Source organism: Ambystoma mexicanum, chromosome 1p (assembly GCF_040938575.1).
Source record: "Ambystoma mexicanum isolate Mex_15411 chromosome 1p, UKY_AmexF1_1, whole genome shotgun sequence".
Lineage (NCBI taxonomy): Eukaryota > Metazoa > Chordata > Amphibia > Caudata > Ambystomatidae > Ambystoma > Ambystoma mexicanum.
In genome coordinates, this window is record NC_090921.1 from 1,218,900,293 (window position 1) to 1,218,924,749 (window position 24,457).

At 47.0% G+C, this 24,457-nt stretch overlaps 1 protein-coding gene across 1 annotated transcript in view; it reads left to right on the forward strand.

The window, feature by feature from the left end:
- Positions 1–801: 801 nt before the first annotated feature.
- LOC138452113 (IgGFc-binding protein-like) overlaps positions 802–24,457 on the forward strand; it is a 135,466-nt gene continuing 111,810 nt past the window's right edge. Inside the window, exons 1-2 of the mRNA XM_069604952.1 lie at positions 802–836; positions 3,395–3,526. The gene's annotated coding sequence lies outside the window, so the exon portion shown is untranslated. The remainder of the gene's footprint in view (positions 837–3,394; positions 3,527–24,457) is intronic.

Genomic DNA, 24,457 nt, shown 5'->3' on the forward strand with positions numbered 1-24,457 from the left:
CAGCATAGCAAGCTATGGGTTGTCATTGTGGCGGGGGGCGGGGCAGATATTCTTGATCACTAAATTCCTTTCGTTTGGTGGAGGGGGCCCCAAAGATGTCCGTGCCCAGGGCCCCAAAAATGCTTAAAATGGCCCTCCGCCCCTCATCACTGTCATAAAAATGAATAAAAATTAGGTCCTCCCTAGGCAGGGACTTAACACATTCAATTAACGATCGACAGGAGCAAAATGAGCTCCTTAGTTCTCAGAAGAAGAAAACGATTACAAGATACCCAGTTTTGAAAGTTTCAAAATAATAGTCATTTAAACAAAGCAAGCACTGACAGCATGTTTAAACTGGGGCCAAATCTTCTTCGACACATGTTTTTGAATGAAGCAGAATGGTTAAAGGAAGAGGCGACATTGACTCTCCCGGAAGTGAAAAAGCATGAGTTAAAAAAAAAAAACACTCAAGAAAACAGTTTCTTAAATTCACGCAGTCCACTTAATCTCCATTTACTGGTCAATGAATGGTTTATTAATATATGGTCAGTAAATATTTCAGACCTTAACCACTTTTAAATTAATATGTCAGCTCTCAAATCCTTGTCTAAAAATAGAAATAGAACGCACGCAACACAAGTAATTCCGGTGTACATGCTGACAGGCGTCTTAGTCTGTGATGCGGGTAGGAGTAAAGGTCAGTTCATTGTCTCTTTAAAGAGGTTTTTCAGGACAGGTTAGTTACGGGAAGAACCCCCTCTAATCCATGACGTAGTAAAAGAGCAGCCTTGAAACTCAAGGCGTCTGTATTGCAGTGAAAGGCTGGACGGGCAAGTACAGCAACAGTAAAACAGGTGAGCGATATCTACAGATATGTATATGCAGGTATTAAAGTAGTATACTACTTTCCGGGTTAATGTGTTTCATATACAACAATACGTGTGTTGCGGGATACATATAAGACCCCACACAATTCTGAAGAATTGAACATGTTTAGTTGATTTATTACTGTATACAGGAATACAAGTCTATTTGTCGTGTATATTTCGTTATGTTATCTTGCATTTGTAAGGGACCTCCAGCTGTGAGTTGAGTGAAAGCGCTTTGCCTGTCAGAGGGGTAGATTAGAATAGCACATTCATATAAGGCTGGCTGAGCCTGTCCTATCGCTGAAGTTTATAAACCTGCCTGTGTATGTACTTGGTCTTGCAGCACAACAGGTGCTATTATCAGCAATGAACCTGCACCAGATAGGGGTTGCTATAAACAAACATGTCATTCTTATGGTGAAGATATAGAAATTGGTTTGTTCGGATGTAAAATCTCGGCAATCACCTAAAATGACAAGCATGAACTATTAGTCCAAGAGATGAATAGTATCCACATTTTGAATCATGCTTGTACCCTGACTTTGCCAGCAAACAATACAGTGATCCTGGTCAAATCATCTAATATATCGTACATTACTGTACTGTCTGCTGTGAAGTTTGCCTCCTCACATGCCAGTGGCATGGTTTAGCCCATTACTTCACCTTTCTTCTTATGAAACACTTGTGTACGAGCACGATACACATAAAATATCATATCATATCATATCATGAGGCTATTTGAGTCGAAGGGGTTGTAGACAGAAGGGAGCAGACCAGATGGTACAGGACTCGGGCAAGCATGTTTTAAGCTCTGCTCGTTTGACACAAAACTATTTGCATTTTTGTAAAGGTTTATAAATGACAATTTCACAAGCCAGTGTTTTGGAACTATGTAAAGCTTTAAAATACAAAAGACCAACCCATATTGAATCTGTTAAATCACACTGATTGGTATTCTGGTACTTATATACTTCTCTAGATGGAGAGAATGAAGCTAAAATCATTCTGTGTTACCCCTTCTATAATATTTTGTTTTTAAAAAATGGTCATGTTTGGTAATGTGAATGGTGTAATTTCCCACTACGTTTTATAAAATAAGATTATTTTAGCTCATGGTAAGAACTGGCAATGAAAGTGTTCAAATACAAAAATTACAAAATCCCTGATTCATCCCTGTAACCAGTGTGTGTAATGCTGGGCATCTAAGTTAATCTTGTATTGCCTAGCCTCTCGAAATTGCCAGTCCCTAAACCTTTCAAAATTGTCAGCCCTTCAGAGAGATTTCCTTCTCAGGGTATGATCTTCAAAACAGCCTCACTCATGGTTTCACTGGCTATAGTGTTGTTTCCACGGTAATAGTGAGCATTGATATATTGCACACCAAAGGCACTTTATTCTTTTGATCTCTAATGGCAACTCTGTTTGAAAACCATGTCCCACTTCTAATCTCCGTCTGTATGGATACTTCCTGGTAGCTTCTAATCTGCAACCACTAGCCATGGTATGTGTAGCTTTCTCCCTCCTGCCAATTGGTCTGCTCTATCAATGCTTGAGCACGTTTACGTTCTGTGAGGCAGAAAATGTGAGTTCTCTGTCTATTCGGGGTTACATTTACCTTTTACATACAGTCGTGCATTAATACTACAGGCTGCATACCTTCCTGGATTCTAGTGATACAAAGACTCCTGTATCTACGCTAGAACAGAAGGAACCTCTTCGTAGACTGATAATGTTGGCCTTCAAATGGTGCATGTTTATAATTCTGATTAGAACCAGAATGAAGAAGGTAAGGGGGCTTAAAGGGAGTCAACATGCTTATTTTTAATTCTGTGAGGCAGCATACCAAGCCATGGGTTGTCATTGTGGCGGGGTGGGGGCGGGGCAGATATTCTTGATCACTTAATTCCTTTCGTTTGGTGGAGGGGGCCCCAAAGATGTCCGTGCCCAGGGCCCCAAAAATGCTTAAAATGGCCCTGCGCCCCTCATCACAGGCATATAAATGAATTAAAATGAGGTCCTCCCTAGGCAGGGACTTAACACATTCAATTAACGATCGACAGGAGCAAAATGAGCTCCTTAGTTCTCAGAAGAAGAAAACGATTACAAGATACCCAGTTTTGAAAGTTTCAAAATAATAGTCATTTAAACAAAGCAAGCACTGACAGCGTGTTTAAAGTGGGGCCAAATCTTCTTCGACACATGTTTTTGAATGAAGCAGAATGGTTAAAGGAAGAGGCGACATTGACACTCCCGGAAGTGAAAAAGCATGAGTTAAAAAAAAAAAACACTCAAGAAAACAGTTTCTTAAATTCACGCAGTCCACTTAATCTCCATTTACTGGTCAATGAATGGTTTATTAATATATGGTCAGTAAATATTTCAGACCTTAACCATTTTTAAATTAATATGTCAGCTCTCAAATCCTTGTCTAAAAATAGAATTAGAACGCACGCAACACAAGTAATTCCGGTGTACATGCTGACAGGCGTCTTAGTCTGTGATGCGGGTAGGAGTAAAGATCAGTTCATTGTCTCTTTAAACAGGTTTTTCAGGACAGGTTAGTTACGGGAAGAACCCCCTCTAATCCATGACGTAGTAAAAGAGCTGCCTTGAAACTCAAGGCGTCTGTATTGCAGTGAAAGGCTGGACGGGCAAGTACAGCAACAGTAAAACAGGTGAGCGATATCTACAGATATGTATATGCAGGTATTAAAGTAGTATACTACTTTCCGGGTCAATGTGTTTCATATACAACAATACGTGTGTTGCGGGATACACATAAGACCCCACACAATTCTGAAGAATTGAACATGTTTAGTTGATTTATTACTGAATACAGGAATACAAGTCTATTTGTCGTGTATATTTCGTTATGTTATCTTGCATTTGTAAGGGACCTCCAGCTGTGAGTTGAGTGAAAGCGCTTTGCCTGTCAGAGGGGTAAATAAGGGGTAGGATAGAACATGCAGTAGTGGTGGGGAGAGCAAAGTCAGCAAGATAGTTGGGCAGAGGATAGGAAAGAGGCCCAGGAAGGAGCGGGAAAAGGTGGAGCAGCTATGTGTAGAACTGTATTCTATGGGGCGCGGCGCCCGAAGGAGAGGCGGCTGGAGAGAGGTGTTCCCTGCGTCAGAGGATATATCTTGTACAATATCAGGCTGTGCTTCTACTGTAGCACGTTGCGAGATCATACAGAGAAAAAGTCAGACAACTCCGCATATACACACATCCATACAGAGGGACACCTATACTACACCCCTACATACACTCTAGGTGTTAAAAACCATCATGCATTCACCCGGCCCCGGGGTCCAGTAGCTGTAGGGTAGATTTCTGTGCAATAACATGGCAATTTCTAAGCTGCTGCGTGTGGCAACCAGTACAGCACTGATAAAAACGCATGTGGGTTCATTGCAAGTGGTGGGAAGGCAGAATTGCCCTTTGCCTGGGTGCGAATTGCTCATTGTAAGGAGCCTGCCTGCGCATCATGGCTGCGAGTGTCTGCAGCCCCTTCTGGGCTTTCCCAGCTCTTGGCTCTGGCACCGCACCTTCTTCACACGCGGAGAGGGAAGGGGTGCTCTTCAGCTCTGTGGGGTGTTCTATGGATGTTTATCTTGCATTTCATTGGTGGGCTGAAGGTGCCCAACACGACCCATAGACAGCTTCGATCCACCTATAGACTTTCATTGGCTCACATTTTAAAGACGTATTTTAGGGGCCCATTGCCAACCATAAGCAAGGATTGCGGTGAATTATATAATGAGTCCTCTTGGTTTCCCCATCAACTCGGTCCTGTAATGGAGATGATACCTTTTTTAAGATGTGTGCTTTTTACACCTCTTCTATTCTGCACTTGAAAGAATAACCCAAGTAAAAGAGCAGAGGGGGTGCTTGTTTGATTTACATGATTCATTGGTATGCACCGATCAACTTATTCGAAAAAGGGACCAGAGCATTTCTTGAGGGCAATGCACCAGGACAATATGTATTTTTAAAAACAATATATATATGGTATTTATTGAGCATGGACGATCAATGGCGAGCTGTACATCAGAGGTTAATACTATTACGAGTTGGGGGTAAAGTTACTGCAGGGCTGTGTTACAGCACAGTTGTCCGCACACTGGTCACCTGGCCACCCACTGAACTCGAGCCCAGGATCCTGCATGTCCAGTTGCCCTTGCACTGTCTCTGGGCTCCCCCAGCACTTAAGGGTCTTTATTTGCAACCCTGCAGTGCCTTCTCTCTGCACTTATGAGCCACCCTCTGGCAGCACTTATTGAGCAACCTGCACTTCTCCACCCCACACTCCCCAGCTGTCACTTCTCCCCTGCCTCTTCGCCGCACTTGCTGAATCTGAATTGTTGTTTTGTCCTCCTTCTGTTTCCCCCTCCTTGTCTTGTCGGGCCTAGAAACACTTGTGTAGAGGCGCGTTATAAATGATTTATATATCATATCAAGGAACAGGAGGGAACTGTGAGGTCTGCACTTGGTGGGATCAGGTGTTTTACAGTGTGTTGAGATGGTCCTTGAAGGGGAGGGTCGTGAGCTCCGTCCTAAATTGCATGACAGTGGTAGGCATGGGGTTCCACAGTCTGGGGGCATGGCTCAAGTAAGCCGGTTTCCTGTGTTTTCGTTTCTTTTTCACGTTGATGCCCTGTAACGTATCATAGGTGCCTATCAGTTCGAAGCTGGTATTTCTGCTTTAGGTGCCCTTATCATGAAATGTTAAAACAATACAAATAAAAACTGGTAGGATTGTCACAAGACCATTATAACCGTTTTTGTTGTTCTACTTTTGAGGTTCCCATGTCCCCCCACATCTCATGGAAACGTGTGTATAGGCGCAATACAACTGTCCAATAAAAACATAAACAAATAAATAAGCATGTTTTAAACGGCTGCAGTCGTGGTTAAAGAAAATGTGTGGTCAGAAATGATGGATCTACTCATGGACACCCTTCGCTTAACAACAAAGAGGGAGGCTAAGAGACCAACCACAACAAGCAGACTCTCAAGAATGTTGTGAACCTTTATATTAGACAAACATGCTTGTGGGTTTTGTTTGTTTCAAGAGGGTACGGGTCCCTAGTTAAAGTGATTAATGGTTGACCTAGAACTTAAGGTATTAGAAATGACGAAGAAAGGAGGTGGACACAACTGATTAATTTCAATGATAGGTTAAATACAGTCTCAGATGGTTGAGTTAAATGAACCTTTTGAGGATCTGACTGGTTGAGGAGATCCAAGATACCTGGATCCAATCAACTGTAAACTGAAAAAAATGGGTCCCTCTCAAACGGTTCTCCTTGCGGAGTTACCAAAAAAATTGTGGATGGGTAAATCAAGTAGATATCCTTTCTCTATAGTTCTTAAGAGTGTGTACTTAAATTAGAAGTCAAGTTTCAAAACAGAAGATCCTGAGATGTCTTTAGTGCAAAAAACGAAAGTTTAATATCCAACAGTGGAGGAGGCCAGCTGTTGCCTCATTGAAGGGAGAGCTCTAAAGCCAATGCCTTTCGGAGTAAAAACTCCATCAGGGCAGAGGCCATTCATGATATGACCAAGCAGCAACAATGTGCCAATAAGACCCAAGGCGGCAGGCCAATATCACCCCGAGGTTACAGGCCAAAGCATAGCGAGGGCCTTAACGAAGCCCCGGGGACATTACCGTGGGTGGTATTGGCCCGCCGCTGAAGGTCTTATAGCCATTAGTACCCCGGCCCGTTAGACCGGAGTACTAATGGAATTTTTTTCTGTTTTGAAACACTCGAAACATAAAAAAAAAGTGAAAAAAATGGCCAACGGGAAAGGGAAAACGTAGTCTGTTTTCCCTTTCCATGGCGGCCATCGGGAGCGGACGCACTGGAAGAAAAAAAGAAGGTAGGTGGGGTTGGGAGGGCAGGGAGGGGATAGTTTGCGGGGGGGGGTGGAGGAATAAAAATATACCTGAGTCCCCGGCAGGGGACAAAGGCAGCCTCCAGCCATGGGAAGGCTCGGAGTGGGGATTGCCACGCGCCTCGCTGGGAACAGAATACCCAGCATGCACGGGATTCCCGGTGCGCAGCGCGTGCCGGGTACTAATGTTAGATAATACATTTTCATTTTTTGCACTAAAGAGATCCCAATATCTTTTGTTTCCAAACAGAAAGGATATCTACTTGATTTACCCTTACGCAATTTTATGGTAACTCTGCAAGGAGAACAATTTGAGAGGGACTGGCTAACTGAGGGGTTTCCACCCAGTTTTTTCAGTTGACCTAGAACCTATGGCCATCCTCTGCAGCTAGAAATTAGCAGCAGATGACAATTCTAGTTATTTAGAAAAATACATATCTTATTCTTATTAATTCAAATAGAACACTGCAAAAAAGCACACTCTACAAAAAGGCAATCACAATTATAACACACGTCTGTGCAATACTGTATATAAGTTAACACATATGAATCATTCCTCACAGACTCATTTTCACTCATTCATCCTTATTTTGCTACACAAACAATACACAACGTCTCTGATGTTGCAATGACATTCTAGGAAATTCTTCAAGGGGTAACTGTCTTTTCTGTGCAAATAACAACAATAAACAATACAAAATTCATAAAAGGAGCTTTCTTTCCACTTATTATTAGTGGTCTTGTCGCACCAGGAAACACGTGCCTATAGTCAAAATACAAATGTCCAATAAAAACATAAATAAACAAACATGTTTTAAACGGCTGCAGTTATGGTTAAAGAAAATGTGTGGTCGGAAACAACAGATCTACTTATGGCTCCCCTTGGCTAAATGCATTTTAAAGTGCATCTCAGTTCTGAATCACTCACTGATTTGCGAAATTGCATAAAGGGGAGGTGGTGCCACCCGGCTGTGTGTGCCTATGATGCATACATTCGATGGTACTTTGTGAATATCCCTTTACTTTTGCGAGTTGGGCACTGTATCTCTGCCTTGCATTGTTTATAGCTCGGAATATCTAGCAATAAATGCTATTGCTTCAGATGAGCTTAAGTTATCGAAAAAGATGGAACATGAAGGAGATTTGGTTCAGTACTTTGTTCTATAATACTCGATCAAAAAGGCTGTCAGGGCTTCATATATACAATTACACCTATATTGAGTATTAGGCCTTTAGATGCCCGCTGACCCATTGTCCACAGCACTTGGATTCAAAACATATTATCGCCAGCAAGGACTTCACGCCAGTGGAAATAAATGTTCACTTACAGTGACGTCAATGCATGTTGCAGGCACTTCCTGAAAGGTGCGCCACTGCCACACTGCCATTAGCAAGTGAGGACACTGATCCCTTGCTCTTCACACGCTCAGTACAGGAGTTCAGTGCAGGTTCTGGAATTACACTTTTCACAATCATCCCATTTTACATTTTCAATTGAGGCTCTGCACTTCAGACGGAGCTTTTACCTGAGTCTGCGGTCCCAAGCGTATGTTGCCACCCTCAAACAGTGAGGAAAGCACTTAGCCTGAAGTGCCTCTGCACGCACAGAAGAAACACCAGAATCCGTACTAATAACGTTGGCACGCCTGCCACCTTTTTTCTGTCACTCTGCTAACTCTACATCCAGATGGATGGATCTTGGCCTCTGATGGGCCTCTGCTTAATACATACATACATAAATACCTACGCTGAGTTACTTGCAATTGTTTTCAGGTTCTTAAATGGCGGAAAGGAAACTATAAAACTGCAAGGAAAGTGCAAATCATGATTTTAAAAGCTTTTGCTACCTTTAGTGGATCCGTTGGAGCCACCTACACAACACTGAATACTGCACTGGTTTGATAAGTTCCACATCAGGTTTCTGAGTCTCATTATACACATCTGAAGCTTCTGTTTTCTTTTGTAACTCAATGGAACATTCTTACCACAGTTTACAGTCACCCACTGCAGGGTGTAAAGAAAAGCCCCAAACTAACTGAACTGAAGGGCCATGTGGAAAAGGCCTACCTGCCAAAGCAGCTTTTATATTCACAAACGAAAAAGAAATTCAAGGGTCCCTTTCACATGAAAAATATGATTTTTAAACACTGAAACAAAAACGGCTTTGGATGTGTGTTTGTAAGTTAAAGCAAGACATGAGAAAAATGTCCCCCCGCCAATATAAAGATGTGAGGCAAAAGGCATGGTATGTGTGTTGACGAAAAGTAAGGCAGATTATGCTTCACATGCAAAACACCGGCAACACATTTGAAAAGAAAAGCCTACTTAGTTGCCATGAAAAGTTCCTGTAGGCCTATGTTGGCAGACTATGCGGGTGTCTTTCTGCAAGGGAAATCCAAAGATGGCTAAAACAAAAATATTAATCCAAGTGAAGATTGTAAAAGCACATCATATTACTGGCTGAGACATACCTGCCACATTTTCACTGAAACTGCCACCCATCAAAATATGGTGCACTGTGACAATTCAGACTGACTCACTTTTCAGCAGGCAAATGAACAGCAGATAATTAAAAGTGTATTTAATTAATGGCTGAAAGAAACAGCCCTGTACTTTACGCGAAAATGTAAAGTTGACACTGAAAACACACCATATGTCAAGGAATCAAGGCTTATATTAGAAAATGCAATATGGGAGTCCATTTGTGCCAAGGACAAATGGTGGGGCTCTGTGCAAACTTCACAAAGACGGCAAGCCTGGCTTTTACATCCCCCCAAGCTGTTTACAAATGTAATTAAGTGTGGTAGTTAAGAGGTGTTGAAAACAGACTTCCCTAGACTTGGTGTCTTTGAAAGAGCAGTTATGAGCAGGCCAGATGCTCTAGCTGGTGTATCCCAGGTATTTACAACTTTAGGCAACCAATTTAAAAGAGACCAAAACAAAACTGACCGAGTGAGACAAATGGCTTGGAGGAAGGGAAGTTCATATTTGCACATATGAAGATTCCCTTTGTTTAAAAGGACTATTATAACTTCAGACATTTTCTCAGCAACCATAAGTCATACTGATTGCATGTATGTTTCATTTTGTTGATATTTCCAGGCGATTTTGGTGATACAAAATTCATCCATCTGACACTCAGGGAACTGTAATGGCCATCTAAGATGGGTCTCTGACTGATTTGAAAAAGCTCCAAATGTGAGAGTTGGAATGCTGGTGGAGGGTAAAATTAGGAATATGGGTGATAAATTAAATGTTCATAAGTATTATGCTTTTTTCTGAAAATGGCAGAAACTAGCCAAACAGCTGTGCAACAAGGTGCAGACCTGGCTGTTGTTTTATTAAATTTTCCCTGAATATCCGAATCGGAATATATATATATTATGTCTGTTACTAGTAAAGCACAACGCTTTTGATACATAACTGGTTTTTGCCAAAGATTTGACATGAAAACAAATGGCAATTACAAATGGGAATTGCCATATGTCTGCTCCAGAATCCTAAACCAATCCTTAGAGATGGGCTACAGTTTGAAGGGGAGAGAGAAGGGTAATTTCCCAGTCCTTATTGCAAGAACTGCTGCAGGCTACTCCCCAAGATTGTAAACTTGATATTGTCATTGTTTCTATATAAAGTGGATACACCATGAAAAAATGGAAGAGCTGCTGAAACTTACCGTCTGACAGCCACAAGGAATCAGCAAAGGAGATTGCAGAGATTACATCTTGCTGGAGCTGTCTATTTCTTGGAAGGCCTTAAAGCTGTCTGGGTCATATGGTGGAGTGCTCGGGACCATCAATGAGAGCGGAGTGACCAGACCCCTGCCATATCCTCCAAGAGGGAACTGGAATGCAGCTGGCTTTCCTGAACTGTAAACAGAAGCTTTCTATGCAAGTAGAAGTGAGCCCTGGGAAACCAAAAGGTGGGGGAGTCTACTGCCCTTAAATCCTTTGCCTTTATAGTGGGTGGAAGGGGAAAAACTGTGTAGATCCTTAACCTAATTAACTAAAAAATATGAATATAATGAATCCCCCTCGCAGGACACCACCGGGTGATTTTTGTTAAAATTCCAAATGAACAAAGCTCATTCCCGGTGTGTGCTGAAAACTATAGAATGTTATTTAATTGGGTGATCCTATTTGTCCTGTTGACCTTGACTTCTTTAGGAGGAGTGATGTCTTTGCCATAAACAAAAAAAAATCCATAAACTTCCAACTTCCCCAACACAGACCTTTAAGTGGAGGGTGATCTGAAATCCAGAATTCTTCAATCATCCAAATTTTTCAGTGCAACTTCCCCAACACAGAACAAAGTTGGGGGGGGGGGGTCTGTAAAATCCAAAGCTATATCACCCTGTGCTTATTTTGAGCAAAGATGTGGGTGAAATCATAATTGCCCCATGTATTGGTACAAATCTTTAACCCAGCTGCTAGCCTTTTAAGCACGCAGGACAACCAAAATTGTACAGCATCGTAAATGAAAGTGATTTGATGTATGGACCAGTCTTGATGATCATTTAATCTGAAATTTGTAAAAAGAAAAGTATTGTAATTTGTGTTTTTCCTAACCCAGTGTTGTGATTCACTTATGTAACAAGAAGTTAATTGTGAGCCACAAAGAAGATGGCATGTGTAGTTTAGTGTGCATTTGATTACCTGTAATTAAAAGAATATATTTCCTATACCCAGCCTGGTTCTTTGCTCGGTTGGGCAAAGGCAGGGGGGGGGGTTGTGTGACTCTATATGAGTCTTCAGTAAGGCCAGCGCTAAAAAAAACAGAAGCAAGTATTGCAGGGCTCCTTGATTGGGGGTGGGAAGGAACTTTCCAGGTTAAGGATATATAATGCAACACCACCCTTGCTACAAGCTACTCTGCAGATGCAATCCCTCTGCGACTTCCTGTCATGGTGTGCAGGGGTACAATAGCAACTGGGAATTTAGCTTGCTTGATTCAACAATCATCACTACACATTGGAACCATAACCAACAATTATTCAAGATCAAAGTACATATGTGGTACCAATCGTATTTCTGGGGTGGGTAAAGGTGCGTGCAAGAGCGTTTAGGAAACCTGTACTGTTGGGAGGTGAGATAAATATGTAGCTGAAGGACAGTTGTCACCAGATGACATCTTGTTATCAAAGGATTTACTGAAACAGAGTAGCATTCCATGCAATTCTTATTACAAAATCAAGGTTAAGACTCTATTCTTTTGTAGCAAAAAAATATTAATCTGTGCGCTGTAGACTTGTAGATTTTACATTAATGGCATTATTTAATGACAAGCATTGGTAAACAAAGTAAAGTCCAAATTCAAAGTATATTTTCCCACGGAATTGATTTTCTTTTACTGCAGTTTCAATTAAGAAATATGACCCTCGCGGCAGGGGCATTACCAACTCAGGTAATGCCGCGGGGCATTACCCAAGTCAGTAATTCCCCCCGCCGTGAGGGTCATATTGCTTTTAGTACCCTGGCCCACATGATTTGCATGACCGGGGCACTAAAAGCATTATTTTCTGTTTCCGAAACGACCAAGAAAATGGCAGCCGGGAAAGGGTGCTCCTGATTCCATGGCGGCCATAAGGGGCGGATGCACTGGAAACAGAAGTGTTCCCAGCGCGTCTGCTCCCGAAAAAAAGGAGAAGAAGGTAAGTGGGGTTGGGAGGGAGGAAGAGAGGGAGGAAAAAATAAATAAATAAAATAAAATGGAAGCCTTCATCCGTGTAGAGGCGCTGAGTGGGGATGGCCTCCACATGGCTGTTGGCTGCCATCGTCCCCCACCGGGGACAAAGGAGGCAGAAGGTAAGGGAGGGAGGAAGAGAGGGAGGAAAAAAATTAAAAAAAAATGGAAGCCTCCAGCCGTGTAGAGGTGCGGAGTGGGGATGGGGATGGCAGCACACAAGTGACACTACGTACAGTCCCTCATAACTCCTAACTGCACCTCAATAAAATGCAGTACATGTCACGAAGCTCAAGTCGGCTCCTGGTAAATCTACATGCGAATCCCCATAACTCACAGCTGCACCCCGGTAATCTGCATACATGCACCCCTAACTTCAACCGACACTTCAACTGCGTGCCAGCACACCTATATTCCTGACTGTACCTTACCTTTGCGCGTTGTTGCCCATGCGATTGGTCCTTTCTTGTGGCACTAGGATGGCAAGCTTAGTGTACTACCTCACCCGACGTAATGTTGAATGGTCAGATCAATGAATACGCTTGTGTTTGCGCATTGCTTGGGATGTGATTCTTTTGCGTAGCTGGCCCTCGACACACCCATTTAAGTCCTTGCATTTCTTCAATCTGCGTATGGAATTCCAAATATGCATGTTCTGCCAACTATTTATTTCCTTGTGTAGGCCCGTCCCACACTTTGGGCCTCATTACACGGATGGTGGTAAGGATTTACCGGTACCGGTAAAATACCGGTACCGGTAAATCCTTACCGCCTTACTACGAGGTCCCTTTGCGGGTTGGGGGATTTAACACCTGCTTTTTGCAGGCGTTAAAAACCAACCCGCAAAGGGACCCAGGGAGCTAATTACGGTACCGCAATTTGCGGTACCGTAATTAGCGCCTTCCCCATTCCCATTGAGCCCTATGGGCCTAAAATGGGAATGGGGAAGGGCAATGGTGGAAGGGGGAAATACCGCCCCGCCAACCTTGGAATGGGGCGGTAATTCCCCTTTCTGCCAAGGCGGTACCGGTATTTTACCGGCATGAACCATGGCGCTAATACCGCCATGGTTCTCCGCCATCCGTGTAATGAGGCCCTTTGTGTGAGTCTCGCACAGAGCAGCCAACGGCACGCAAAGATGTAATGGACCTCCTGGAAGACTCAGCAAGGTCCATGAAATGCACCCAAAGTCTGTTCCATGAATCTTCAAAAGGGGTTTTGCGCGCTGAATATTGCTGATCGTGTCTGGTACAATGGCAAAATGTTGATATGTCTAAATGAAGTTTAAGAGGGTTTACATGTGAACTTATGAAATTCTTAAATTGTTAGTGTGCAAGGTTTATTTTGAAACCTAGTACACACTTTAAAGTAACAAATAAATACAAAAATAAATATAAAAAAATGAACATAAGTGTGAGTCGCATTAGTCATACAAGTGCTATCCAACAATGGTTTCTTGTTATCTTAACAGATGCAAGACATTTTACCTGCTCTATGAAAATGTTTCCAACTTTTCCAAGAATTTCTCTGTAACAATATTGTAATTCAACTAATTTCCAAATACAAAGGTCTATGAAACACGACGCACCCCATTGGCAGAATACCATGTCTGACCCCACAGGAAATACGTACTCTTATTCTGCAGACTCAGGAAGGAAGAAAACATCCTATTTACCAAAAATATACATTTGTTTGATGTAAAAAGAGGGTTGTTACACTGTTAATTTTGGAAGTCTTGTGGTAAATGTTGTGTGCCCACTGCGAGACTTTTAGAAGTGGTAATCCCATCATGGCAGGGAATTATAGAAACATTATAGTTCAACTAGTATCTGCGTACGTCGTGAAATTATGAAACGCCGTAATGTGTGCTTATTCATATATCATGGAAGCCAATGTATTGTGTGCCTCTCATGCATGCAATATACTCCATCCGCATCTAAATACACCACATTGGTGTATCTGAGTGCAAACCAGTAAACAGCCACTGACCCTAGTCTGTGTGCACCACAAATATGTCAAAGTCTGCAAGCTTCATTTTATTTTTTTGGGTGTAACACTACAGTTAGAATACAATAATTATACACGACCAAAGATCGAAGTCCATGTTTCAAGGACATATGTCAAAAATGGTTTGTCAGTATCACTGATGACTAAATCAATGGCACGTCATAAAAAAAGAAAGAAAAAAAAACATTTCTTTGAGTTGATGTCCAATATGCAGACTTCCTGAAAATGCAATGCTATGAGTTATTGTCATTACTGGGCTATAATACTTGACAGAATGTAAGTAAATGTATTTTTTTCAAATTAAGAATGTTATGTGATCTGGGACCAGAAACCGGCTTAAATTCACTCGTTTTGAAGCTAAGCACGTTTTAGTCTTTGCTACTGTTCTGCCCATGACACTAACTTTAAAACTAGAAATTACTCTGTCAATTATATCATTTAATATCATCACTGACGTCACTGTTGACATCATGTGTAAAGTATCATATATCACATGTGTCAATATCTATTACATCACTGGCAGCAAACTCACAGCACCATCAATTTAACTCTGTTTCTGTGTCCCTTATGTAACATGCTTGTACTCTGGGATATTGAAAGTTCTACTATGTTAATCTACCATCATGTCCCTGAACATATTTCTGCCTGCATTAAAGATTCAAACAACTTAAGTGCTTCCTGGGGGACTTTAAAAAAAATCATTGCTAGGGCACTCCCTGCTCCCATTCCTCTAAGAGTATACTTCCTTACCTGCTTCATCGGAGTGTCCTAACAACAAAGAGGCAAGAGCACCAACACTGAAATGTGCTGCCAATTGTACGACTCTGAGAAACACAACTGCCCAAGGCACTGAACAACACTTAACTAGCACCATTAATGGGGAAGGCACCTTTGATGTGCCCCCTTTTCTTGAGTTCAATTCCTGAGGTCATTCACTGGATTAGATTTGGTTTCTTTCCCTTCATGACCATAAGCAACATTAAAGGCTTATGTCAAGTCTTGACCATACCGATAGGAACAAAGATGAACATTCTAACTAGCCCAAAGCCCCAAAACGGCATACAAATATTTCTCTATAGAGTCCCAATCACCCTCATTGGGCTGATTTTGGTGACTGTTGTTTGCCACAGGATGTTTTCTTACAATCATTTCATGCTATGACAGCATGGAAAGAAAACCCAAGTCATATGTTTCAGTCTGAACAATGAAAACCTTGCTTAAAGGATAGTTCCGGGACTTTTTTTTTATTGTCCCTACGTTTCGGCCATGTGTTTTTAAGCGTAAATCGGTAGATCGTAGAAAACTTTCCTATGGACCTTACCCGACTTTTCGTCCATTAACGCACTCGAAATCGATTATTAGGCCACTAGAATGTGTGCAGACAAGTCTCAGTCAAAGTAAACTTTCTAGCTTGCTTGACTGGGGATAGAGCCATCAGAACAGTCAACATAATTCCTTAGTAGTCTAATTAGTTTCTGGTTATACGCTATAAGTGTTGAAAAGTCTCTCACCCTGTTTTCATTAGTGGGTGGCTATGTCACTGAAGAACATTAATTATATCAATGTCAAGAGTCACCCTAGGGGAAGTTGCAGCCAATCCCATCCCGGTACCTTTGGAGTACCGCAAGGATCCTGTCTCTCCCTATGCTATACAACGCCTATACTAAACTACTCTTCGCAGCACTGGATGCTATGGGAGTAATTTACGCAAACGTTGCTGATGATACTCAGTTACTGATTAACATTACAGGCAACCTTGAACAGGATACGGCCTGCATCATTAAAACATACTCCCACATCCAAAACTGGATGGCTAACAACAGTCTTGACTTAACGGAGAAGAAACTGAGATCCTCATAGTCGGCTCCCCAGCCATACTCAGCAAACTCCACCCAGACTACACCGCATAGTGATAGATAGCACACCAATTACCATTTCTCAAAAAGTCAAAACCTCGACTCCAACCTCACCATCAACAACCATCTCAGCATCATCATTTCCTGAACTGTTTACACTACCAAACTTATCACACTTAGCAGTCCTCTCTCCACCGAAAACTATTTGACACTTGCTAGAGCCCTCATCCTAGCAAAAATAGACTATTGCAACATTCTACTGTTAGGTACCTCAAAAAGAATCTTAACTAAACTCCAATTCCTACAAAACAAAGCCCTTATAGCAGCACTAGGCATTAATAGAAGAGAGCATATCTTGCAACACAGAAGAGATGCTCACTGGCTCCCAGTACAAGCGAGAATCCTGAAAAAAACACTAACCATCACACACAAAGGCATATCTGACACCGCCCCCATCGATCTCAACCGAAGCATTTGACGTAAAACCACGCTCAGATCAATCAGATCCCATACCACTACACATCTTCAAATCCCACGCTTCTCCACTACTAGAGCAGGCAACGCTAGTTTCCCCATAGCAGCTCCCCTATCTGGAACTCGCTCGCGCCCCATCTGTGCCACGAATCCTCCCTCCCGAAGTTCAAGAAACAATAAAAAAACTTGATTGTTCAACAAATACTAACAAACTCAAACACAAGTAATCTTTATGTATGTAACCTTCTAAGACTCACAAGAAAAGCACAACTGCTAATTATATCCAAAATGTATTGCACTTGTGAGGATTAACTGACCCATCTAAACCATGTCCAGCATAAGTAAAATAGATTTATCTCATATCACACTTGCATGCATATTGTTAAGTCTAGCCATCCCTGGATTGGCAGATCTAACTTTGTGAGGTGGGTCAACTCATTGTGTCTCCAGGTATGTGACTTCTAATTACTCGTTGATGTTAGAATGTGTTTCTCGAGCCCATGGTGTATACATTCTTTAATCTAACTGACATGATCTTAAAATAGTCCAGGCCTAAAAGCATGGAAAACACTGTTTTTTTTGGCAGAGAGGAGTACTCTAAGTCAGGTCAAAGGTGAACTCTCAAAATATATATGAATAACATTTACATTCAATTTAGAGACGATGCATAAAACCACATTTGCATTCAAGCTGAAAGAAAGCTCATAATTGACAATAGTGGCTACTAGACACCAAAGCAAAACATTAAATGTAGCTTCCTACAATATGTGTTATTATATAAAAAAAAAATCAGTGTTCATGTCTACCAAATCCTATTCACATCACAAAGAGCCAATTTCTGCAACACAAAACTAAAATCCCTGTTTAGCATAACCAAAGAAGAATATCCTTAAGTATCAAGCATTTTTGGCATCTTTTGTTCAAGTTCAGCATTGATAAATGCAAGAAACCTTGACAGTACCAATATGAACTTAACACTAGTGCCCCACATGCATGTCGTCCAGAACCATTCTCTTGCAATGAGTGTACATTCACTCGATCAATTTCAATAATTTGAAGGCGCTCATTTTCAAAATAACTACAATAAGTCACCAGATGTTTAGAGAGTCTTCTTCACAGAACCTGCACTTGAGTTCAGCCCTACCAGCATTTTTCCAGTACCATCTCTGGATTCTATCAAGACATAGCATTTGATTTAGTTTGAATCTCAGATAGATGTCCTGTGCTTGATTACATGGAAATTGTACTCAGTAAAGTTTGTGAGGTAAGCACATGGTGCAGAATTTTGCAACTTCTTTGTACGATTTCAAGGATTCAATCAAGTCTAGGGTTTTACTCCAATCATAATCAAAGTGATGTTTCTTGACATGGAGTAATCTAAATTTGAAGTCTTCTGGAGTCAGGGCCATTTCAGATAATAAAAGTATCATCCTGTCATAGTATTTTGCTATTGAGTCTGGATTTCGAACTGCTATCATTTTTCCTAAATCCTCATCTAAGGAATTTACAGGTGGAAATAACATCGTTGCTAAATTGGATAAAAGTTGCCAGTGCAATCTAGTTGATAAGGCAGTCAGACCTAGCTCCTGCCTGATTATTGCATTCGGTATGGATTTAGCCAAACGGAGCACCCCCTTCCAGAGTCCTCCTTGGAGTTGATCAAGAAGATTACCAATGTCTAAAATACACTTATCCATGGCATATAGAATAATTGCCTCCACTTTGAGCATGTACAATTCTATGAGTGGCTCTAGTGAAAATGTGCAGTATTTGAACTAAACCAAATGCATTTTTCGTAGATAAGTGTTTGACTTTGTTGTACAGTATTTCCTTCCACATTGTGATAGAATTAGTGTTGGATATTTGATACCCCAAGTACTTAATGGTGGGTGCCCACAGAATTGGTATATTTTCAATAGTCCATTTCCAAGTGCACTGTCTTCTCTTCAAATTTCTGAAGATGAAAATGTGCGACTTTGCTAGATGGAATTTCAAGTTGTGGGCTCTGGCATACTCGGCAAACAGAGATATTTTTGGTTACAGACCAAAGGCAGTTCGATCAAAGATCAAGATATCGTCCGCAAAGGCGAGCCAATGGATTTTCAAGTGGCCCAGCCTTGTAGGATAACTGATAACTGATCGCATTAGCCCAGATTTCATTAATGCCAAAGAGGTTGAGGTTAAACAGGTTTTGCTGCAAGGTTGCAACCCTGCTTCACCCCAACCTCAATGGTAATTGAATCAGTGGTTGCTCCCACATTATTTACTCTTACCAAGTAAGAAGTATTTTGATGCAATTTGGCAATTAATAGTATCAGATAATTAGGGATTACCATTTGGACCGTTTTCTCCCATAGCAGACTGTGCACCACACAATCGAAAGTGGCTGACAAGACCCTCTACTCTAATTCAGATCTTCAAGTAAGTAGTCCCTGTCTACTTGTGGATATCCCTGTTGGCGCCCCCTAATAAAATGGCATAAAATGACATCAAAACTCCAGAGGGTGCCCTATTTCTTTATACCGAGCGACATGTGAAAGACACACAGGCCGATTCATGGAGTAATTAGCGCGGCGCAAGTGGGCAAAAACGTGCGAATCGCAGTGGAATAGCGAAAATCGCAGTGCAAGTGCGAAAATCGCACGAAAAGCAGCGCACGTCGATTCATGGAAGTGCGCGAGAAAAACCAGCGAGAAAACCAGCTGATGTGCGATAAAAAGTGCGCCGCGCACGTTGGCGCACAGGCCATCTAACAGCGTGCGCCAGGTCACAGCGAAAATCGCACAGGCCACAGCGAAATTCGCACATAGCGCGGCGCACGCAACAAAAGTAGGCAGAACACGGGCGTAACACTCGGAAACAACTTGCAAAAACGTGGGCGTCACGGGGGAAGTACAGGGCACAAGTGCGCGGAACGCCCACACGCTCGCCTACAACACATATTCATGGAATAGAATAGGGCAAAAAAGCGCACGCTCAAACCAGCGCACAGGCACAAACACGACCGCCACAAGAAAGCAGGCGGTAGCGTCTCTGCGGCTGTAAGAAATGTGCGCCAAAAGGTGCGCCAACAAATAGCACCCATATACTGCCATGATGAATGTCCTATACTGTGGCCCTCCAGGACAAATGACGTGCAAAGGGGTACCCACAAACACGGACACGCTGACAAAAAATACGTGTGCGTGTATACCGGGGTGCGCGGGAAGTCTCACACGCGATTTGGCCGGGTACGTGGATTTCAGGGGTGCGCGGGAAGTTCCACACGCGATTCCATCAGGGTAGGTGTATTCCAGGGGTGCGCGGGAAGTTCCACACGCGATTCCATCAGGGTACGTGTATTTCAGGGGTGCGCGGGAAGTCCCACACGCGATTACAGCAGGGTACGTGTATTTCAGGGGTGCGCGGGAAGGTCCACACGCGAATAGCCTGGGCGCGTGTATTTCAGGGGTGCGCGGGAAGTCCCACACGTGAATAGCCTGGGCGCGTGTATTTCAGGGGTGCGCGGGAAGTTCCACACGCGAATAGCCTGGGCGCGTGTATTTCAGGGGTGCGCGGGAAGTCCCACACGCGATTACAGCAGGGTACGTGTATTTCAGGGGTGCGCGGGAAGTTCCACGCGCGAATTGCCTGGGCGCGTGTATTTCAGGGGTGCGCGGGAAGTTCCACACGCGAATAGCCTGGGCGCGTGTATTTCAGGGGTGCGCGGGAAGTTCCACACGCGAATAGCCTGGGCGCGTGTATTTCAGGGGTGCGCGGGAAGTTCCACACGCGAATAGCCTGGGCGCGTGTATTTCAGGGGTGCGCGGGAAGTCCCACACGCGATTACAGAAGGGTACGTGTATTTCAGGGGTGCGCGGGAAGTTCCACACGCGAAAAGCCTGGGCGCGTGTATTTCAGGGGTGCGCGGGAAGTCAAACACGCGATTACAGCAGGGTACGTGTATTTCAGAGGTGCGCGGGAATTTCCACACGCGAATAGCCTGGGCGCGTGTATTTCAGGGGTGCGCGGGAATTATCACACGCGATTTGGCTTGGTACGTGTATTACAGGGGTGCGTGGGAAGTTACACACGCGATTAGGCTGGGTGGGTCCTCACAGGTGTTCCCTGTACACCCTCGACGGCCCCTGCAGGCAGCCCACAAAACAGGGGACTAACCTGCACACCTGCTCATGTCTCCCACCACCCCCACCCCCCACCATCCAGGGGCACCCTCCACCAGGCCCCCACTCATGTCTCCCACCACCCCCACCCCCCAGCACTGCAGGGGCAGCCTCCACCAGGCACCCACTCATGTCCCCTATCACCCCCACCCCCCGCCACCAGGGGCACCCTCCACCAGGCCCCCACTCATGTCTCCCACCACCCCCACCCCCCCAGTCACCAGGGGCACCCTCCACCAGGCCCCCACTCATGTCTCCCACCACCCCCACCCCCCCAGTCACCAGGGGCACCCTCCACCAGGCCCCCACTCATGTCTCCCACCACCCCCACCCCCCACCATCCAGGGGCACCCTCCACCAGGCCCCCACTCATGTCTCCCACCACCCCCACCCCCCCAGTCACCAGGGGCACCCTCCACCAGGCCCCCACTCATGTCTCCCACCACCCCCACCCCCCACCATCCAGGGGCAGCCTCCACCAGGCCCCCACTCATGTCTCCCACCACCCCCACCCCGCACCATCCAGGGGCACCCTCCACCAGGCCCCCACTCATGTCTCCCACCACCCCCACCCCCAGCAGTGCAGGGGCAGCCTCCACCAGGCCCCCACTCATGTCCCCCATCACCCCCACCCCCCCGCCACCAGGGGCACCCTCCACCAGGCCCCCACTCATGTCTCCCACCACCCCCACCCCCCACCATCCAGGGGCAGCCTCCACCAGGCCCCCACTCATGTCTCCCACCACCCCCACCCCCTGCCACCATGGGCACCCTCCACCAGGCCCCCACTCATGTCTCCCACCACCCCCACCCCCCAGCAGTGCAGGGGCAGCCCCCACCAGGCCCCCACTCATGTCCCCTATCACCCCCACCCCCCCGCCACCAGGGGCACCCTCCACCAGGCCCCCACTCATGTCTCCCACCACCCCCACCCCCCCAGTCACCAGGGGCAGCCTCCACCAGGCCCCCACTCATGTCTCCCACCACCCCCACCCCCCACCATCCAGGGGCAGCCTCCACCAGGCCCCCACTCATGTCTACCACCACCCCCACCCCCCTGCCACCATGGGCACCCTCCACCAGGCCCCCACTCATGTCTCCCACCACCCCCACCCCCCAGCAGTGCAGGGGCAGCCTCCACCAGGCCCCCACTCATGCCTCCCACCACCCCCACCCCCCTGCCACCATGGGCACCCTCCACCAGGCCCCCACTCATGTCTCCCACCACCCCCACCCCCCAGCAGTGCAGGGGCAGCCTCCACCAGGCCCCCACTCATGTCCCCTATCACCCCCACCCCCCCGCCACCAGGGGCACCCTCCACCAGGCCCCCACTCATGTCTCCCACCACCCCCACCCCCCCACCATCCAGGGGCAGCCTCCACCAGGCCCCCACTCATGTCTCCCACCACCCCCACCCCCCTGCCACCATGGGCACCCTCCACCAGGCCCCCACTCATGTCTCCCACCACCCCCACCCCCCAGAAGTGCAGGGGCAGCCCCCACCAGGCCCCCACTCATGTCCCCTATCACCCCCACCCCCCCGCCACCAGGGGCACCCTCCACCAGGCCCCCACTCATGTCTCCCACCACCCCCACGCCCCCAGTCACCAGGGGCAGCCTCCACCAGGCCCCCACTCATGTCTCCCACCACCCCCACCCCCCACCATCCAGGGGCAGCCTCCACCAGGCCCCCATTCATGTCTCCCACCACCCCCACCCCCCTGCCACTATGGGCACCCTCCACCAGGCCCCCACTCATGTCTCCCACCACCCCCACCCCCCAGCAGTGCAGGGGCAGCCTCCACCAGGCCCCCACTCATGTCTCCCACCACCCCCCAGCAGTGCAGGGGCAGCCTCCACCAGGCCCCCATCCATGTCTCCCACCACCCCCACCCCCCAGCAGTGCAGGGGCAGCCTCCACCAGGCCCCCACTCATGTCTCCCACCACCCCCACCCCCCAGCAGTGCAGGGGCAGCCTCCACCAGGCCCCCACCCATGTCTACCACCACCCCCACCCCCCCAGCAGTGCAGGGGCAGCCTCCACCAGGCCCCCACTCATGTCTCCCACCACCCCCACCCCCCTGCCACCATGGGCACCCTCCACCAGGACCCCACTCATGTCTCCCACCACCCCCAACCCCCCAGTCACCAGGGGCACCCTCCACCAGACCCCCACTCATGTCTCCCACCACCCCCACCCCCCAGTCACCAGGGGCACCCTCCACCAGGCCCCCACTCATGTCTCCCACCACCCCCACCCCCCACCATCCAGGGGCACCCTCCACCAGGCCCCCACTCATGTCTCCCACCACCCCCACCCCCCAGCAGTGCAGGGGCAGCCTCCACCAGGGCCCCACTCATGTCCCCTATCACCCCCACCCCCCCCCGCCACCAGGGGCACCCTCCACCAGGCCCCCACTCATGTCTCCCACCACCCCCACACCCCACCATCCAGGGGCAGCCTCCACCAGGCCCCCACTCATGTCTCCCACCACCCCCACCCCCCTGCCACCATGGGCACCCTCCACCAGGCCCCCACTCATGTCTCCCACCACCCCCACCCCCCAGCAGTGCAGGGGCAGCCTCCACCAGGCCCCCACTCATGTCCCCTATCACCCCAACCCCCCCGCCACCAGGGGCACCCTCCACCAGGCCCCCACTCATGTCTCCCACCACCCCCACCCCCCACCATCCAGGGGCAGCCTCCACCAGGCCCCCACTCATGTCTCCCACCACCCCCACCCCCCTGCCACCATGGGCACCCTTCACCAGGCCCCCACTCATGTCTCCCACCACCCCCACCCCCCAGCAGTGCAGGGGCAGCCTCCACCAGGCCCCCACTCATGTCCCCTATCACCCCCACCCCCCGCCACCAGGGGCACCCTCCACCAGTCCCCCACTCATGTCTCCCACCACCCCCACCCCCCCAGTCACCAGGGGCAGCCTCCACCAGGCCCCCACTCATGTCTCCCACCACCCCCACCCCCCACCATCCAGGGGCAGCCTCCACCAGGCCCCCACTCATGTCTCCCACCACCCCCACCCCCCTGCCACCATGGGCACCCTCCACCAGGCCCCCACTCATGTCTCCCACCACCCCCACCCCCCCAGTCACCAGGGGCACCCTCCACCAGGCCCCCACTCATGTCTCCCACCACCCCCACCCCCCAGCAGTGCAGGGGCAGCCTCCACCAGGCCCCCACCCATGTCTCCCACCACCCCCACCCCCCAGCAGTGCAGGGGCAGCCTCCACCAGGCCCCCACTCATGTCTCCCACCACCCCCACCCCCACCCCCCAGCAGTGCAGGGGCAGGCTCCACCAGGCACCCACTCATGTCCCCTATCACCCCCACCCCCCCGCCACCAGGGGCACCCTCCACCAGGCCCCCACTCATGTCTCCCACCACCCCCACCCCCCCAGTCACCAGGGGCACCCTCCACCAGGCCCCCACTCATGTCTCCCACCACCCCCACCCCCCCAGTCACCAGGGGCACCCCCCACCAGGCCCCCACTCATGTCTCCCACCA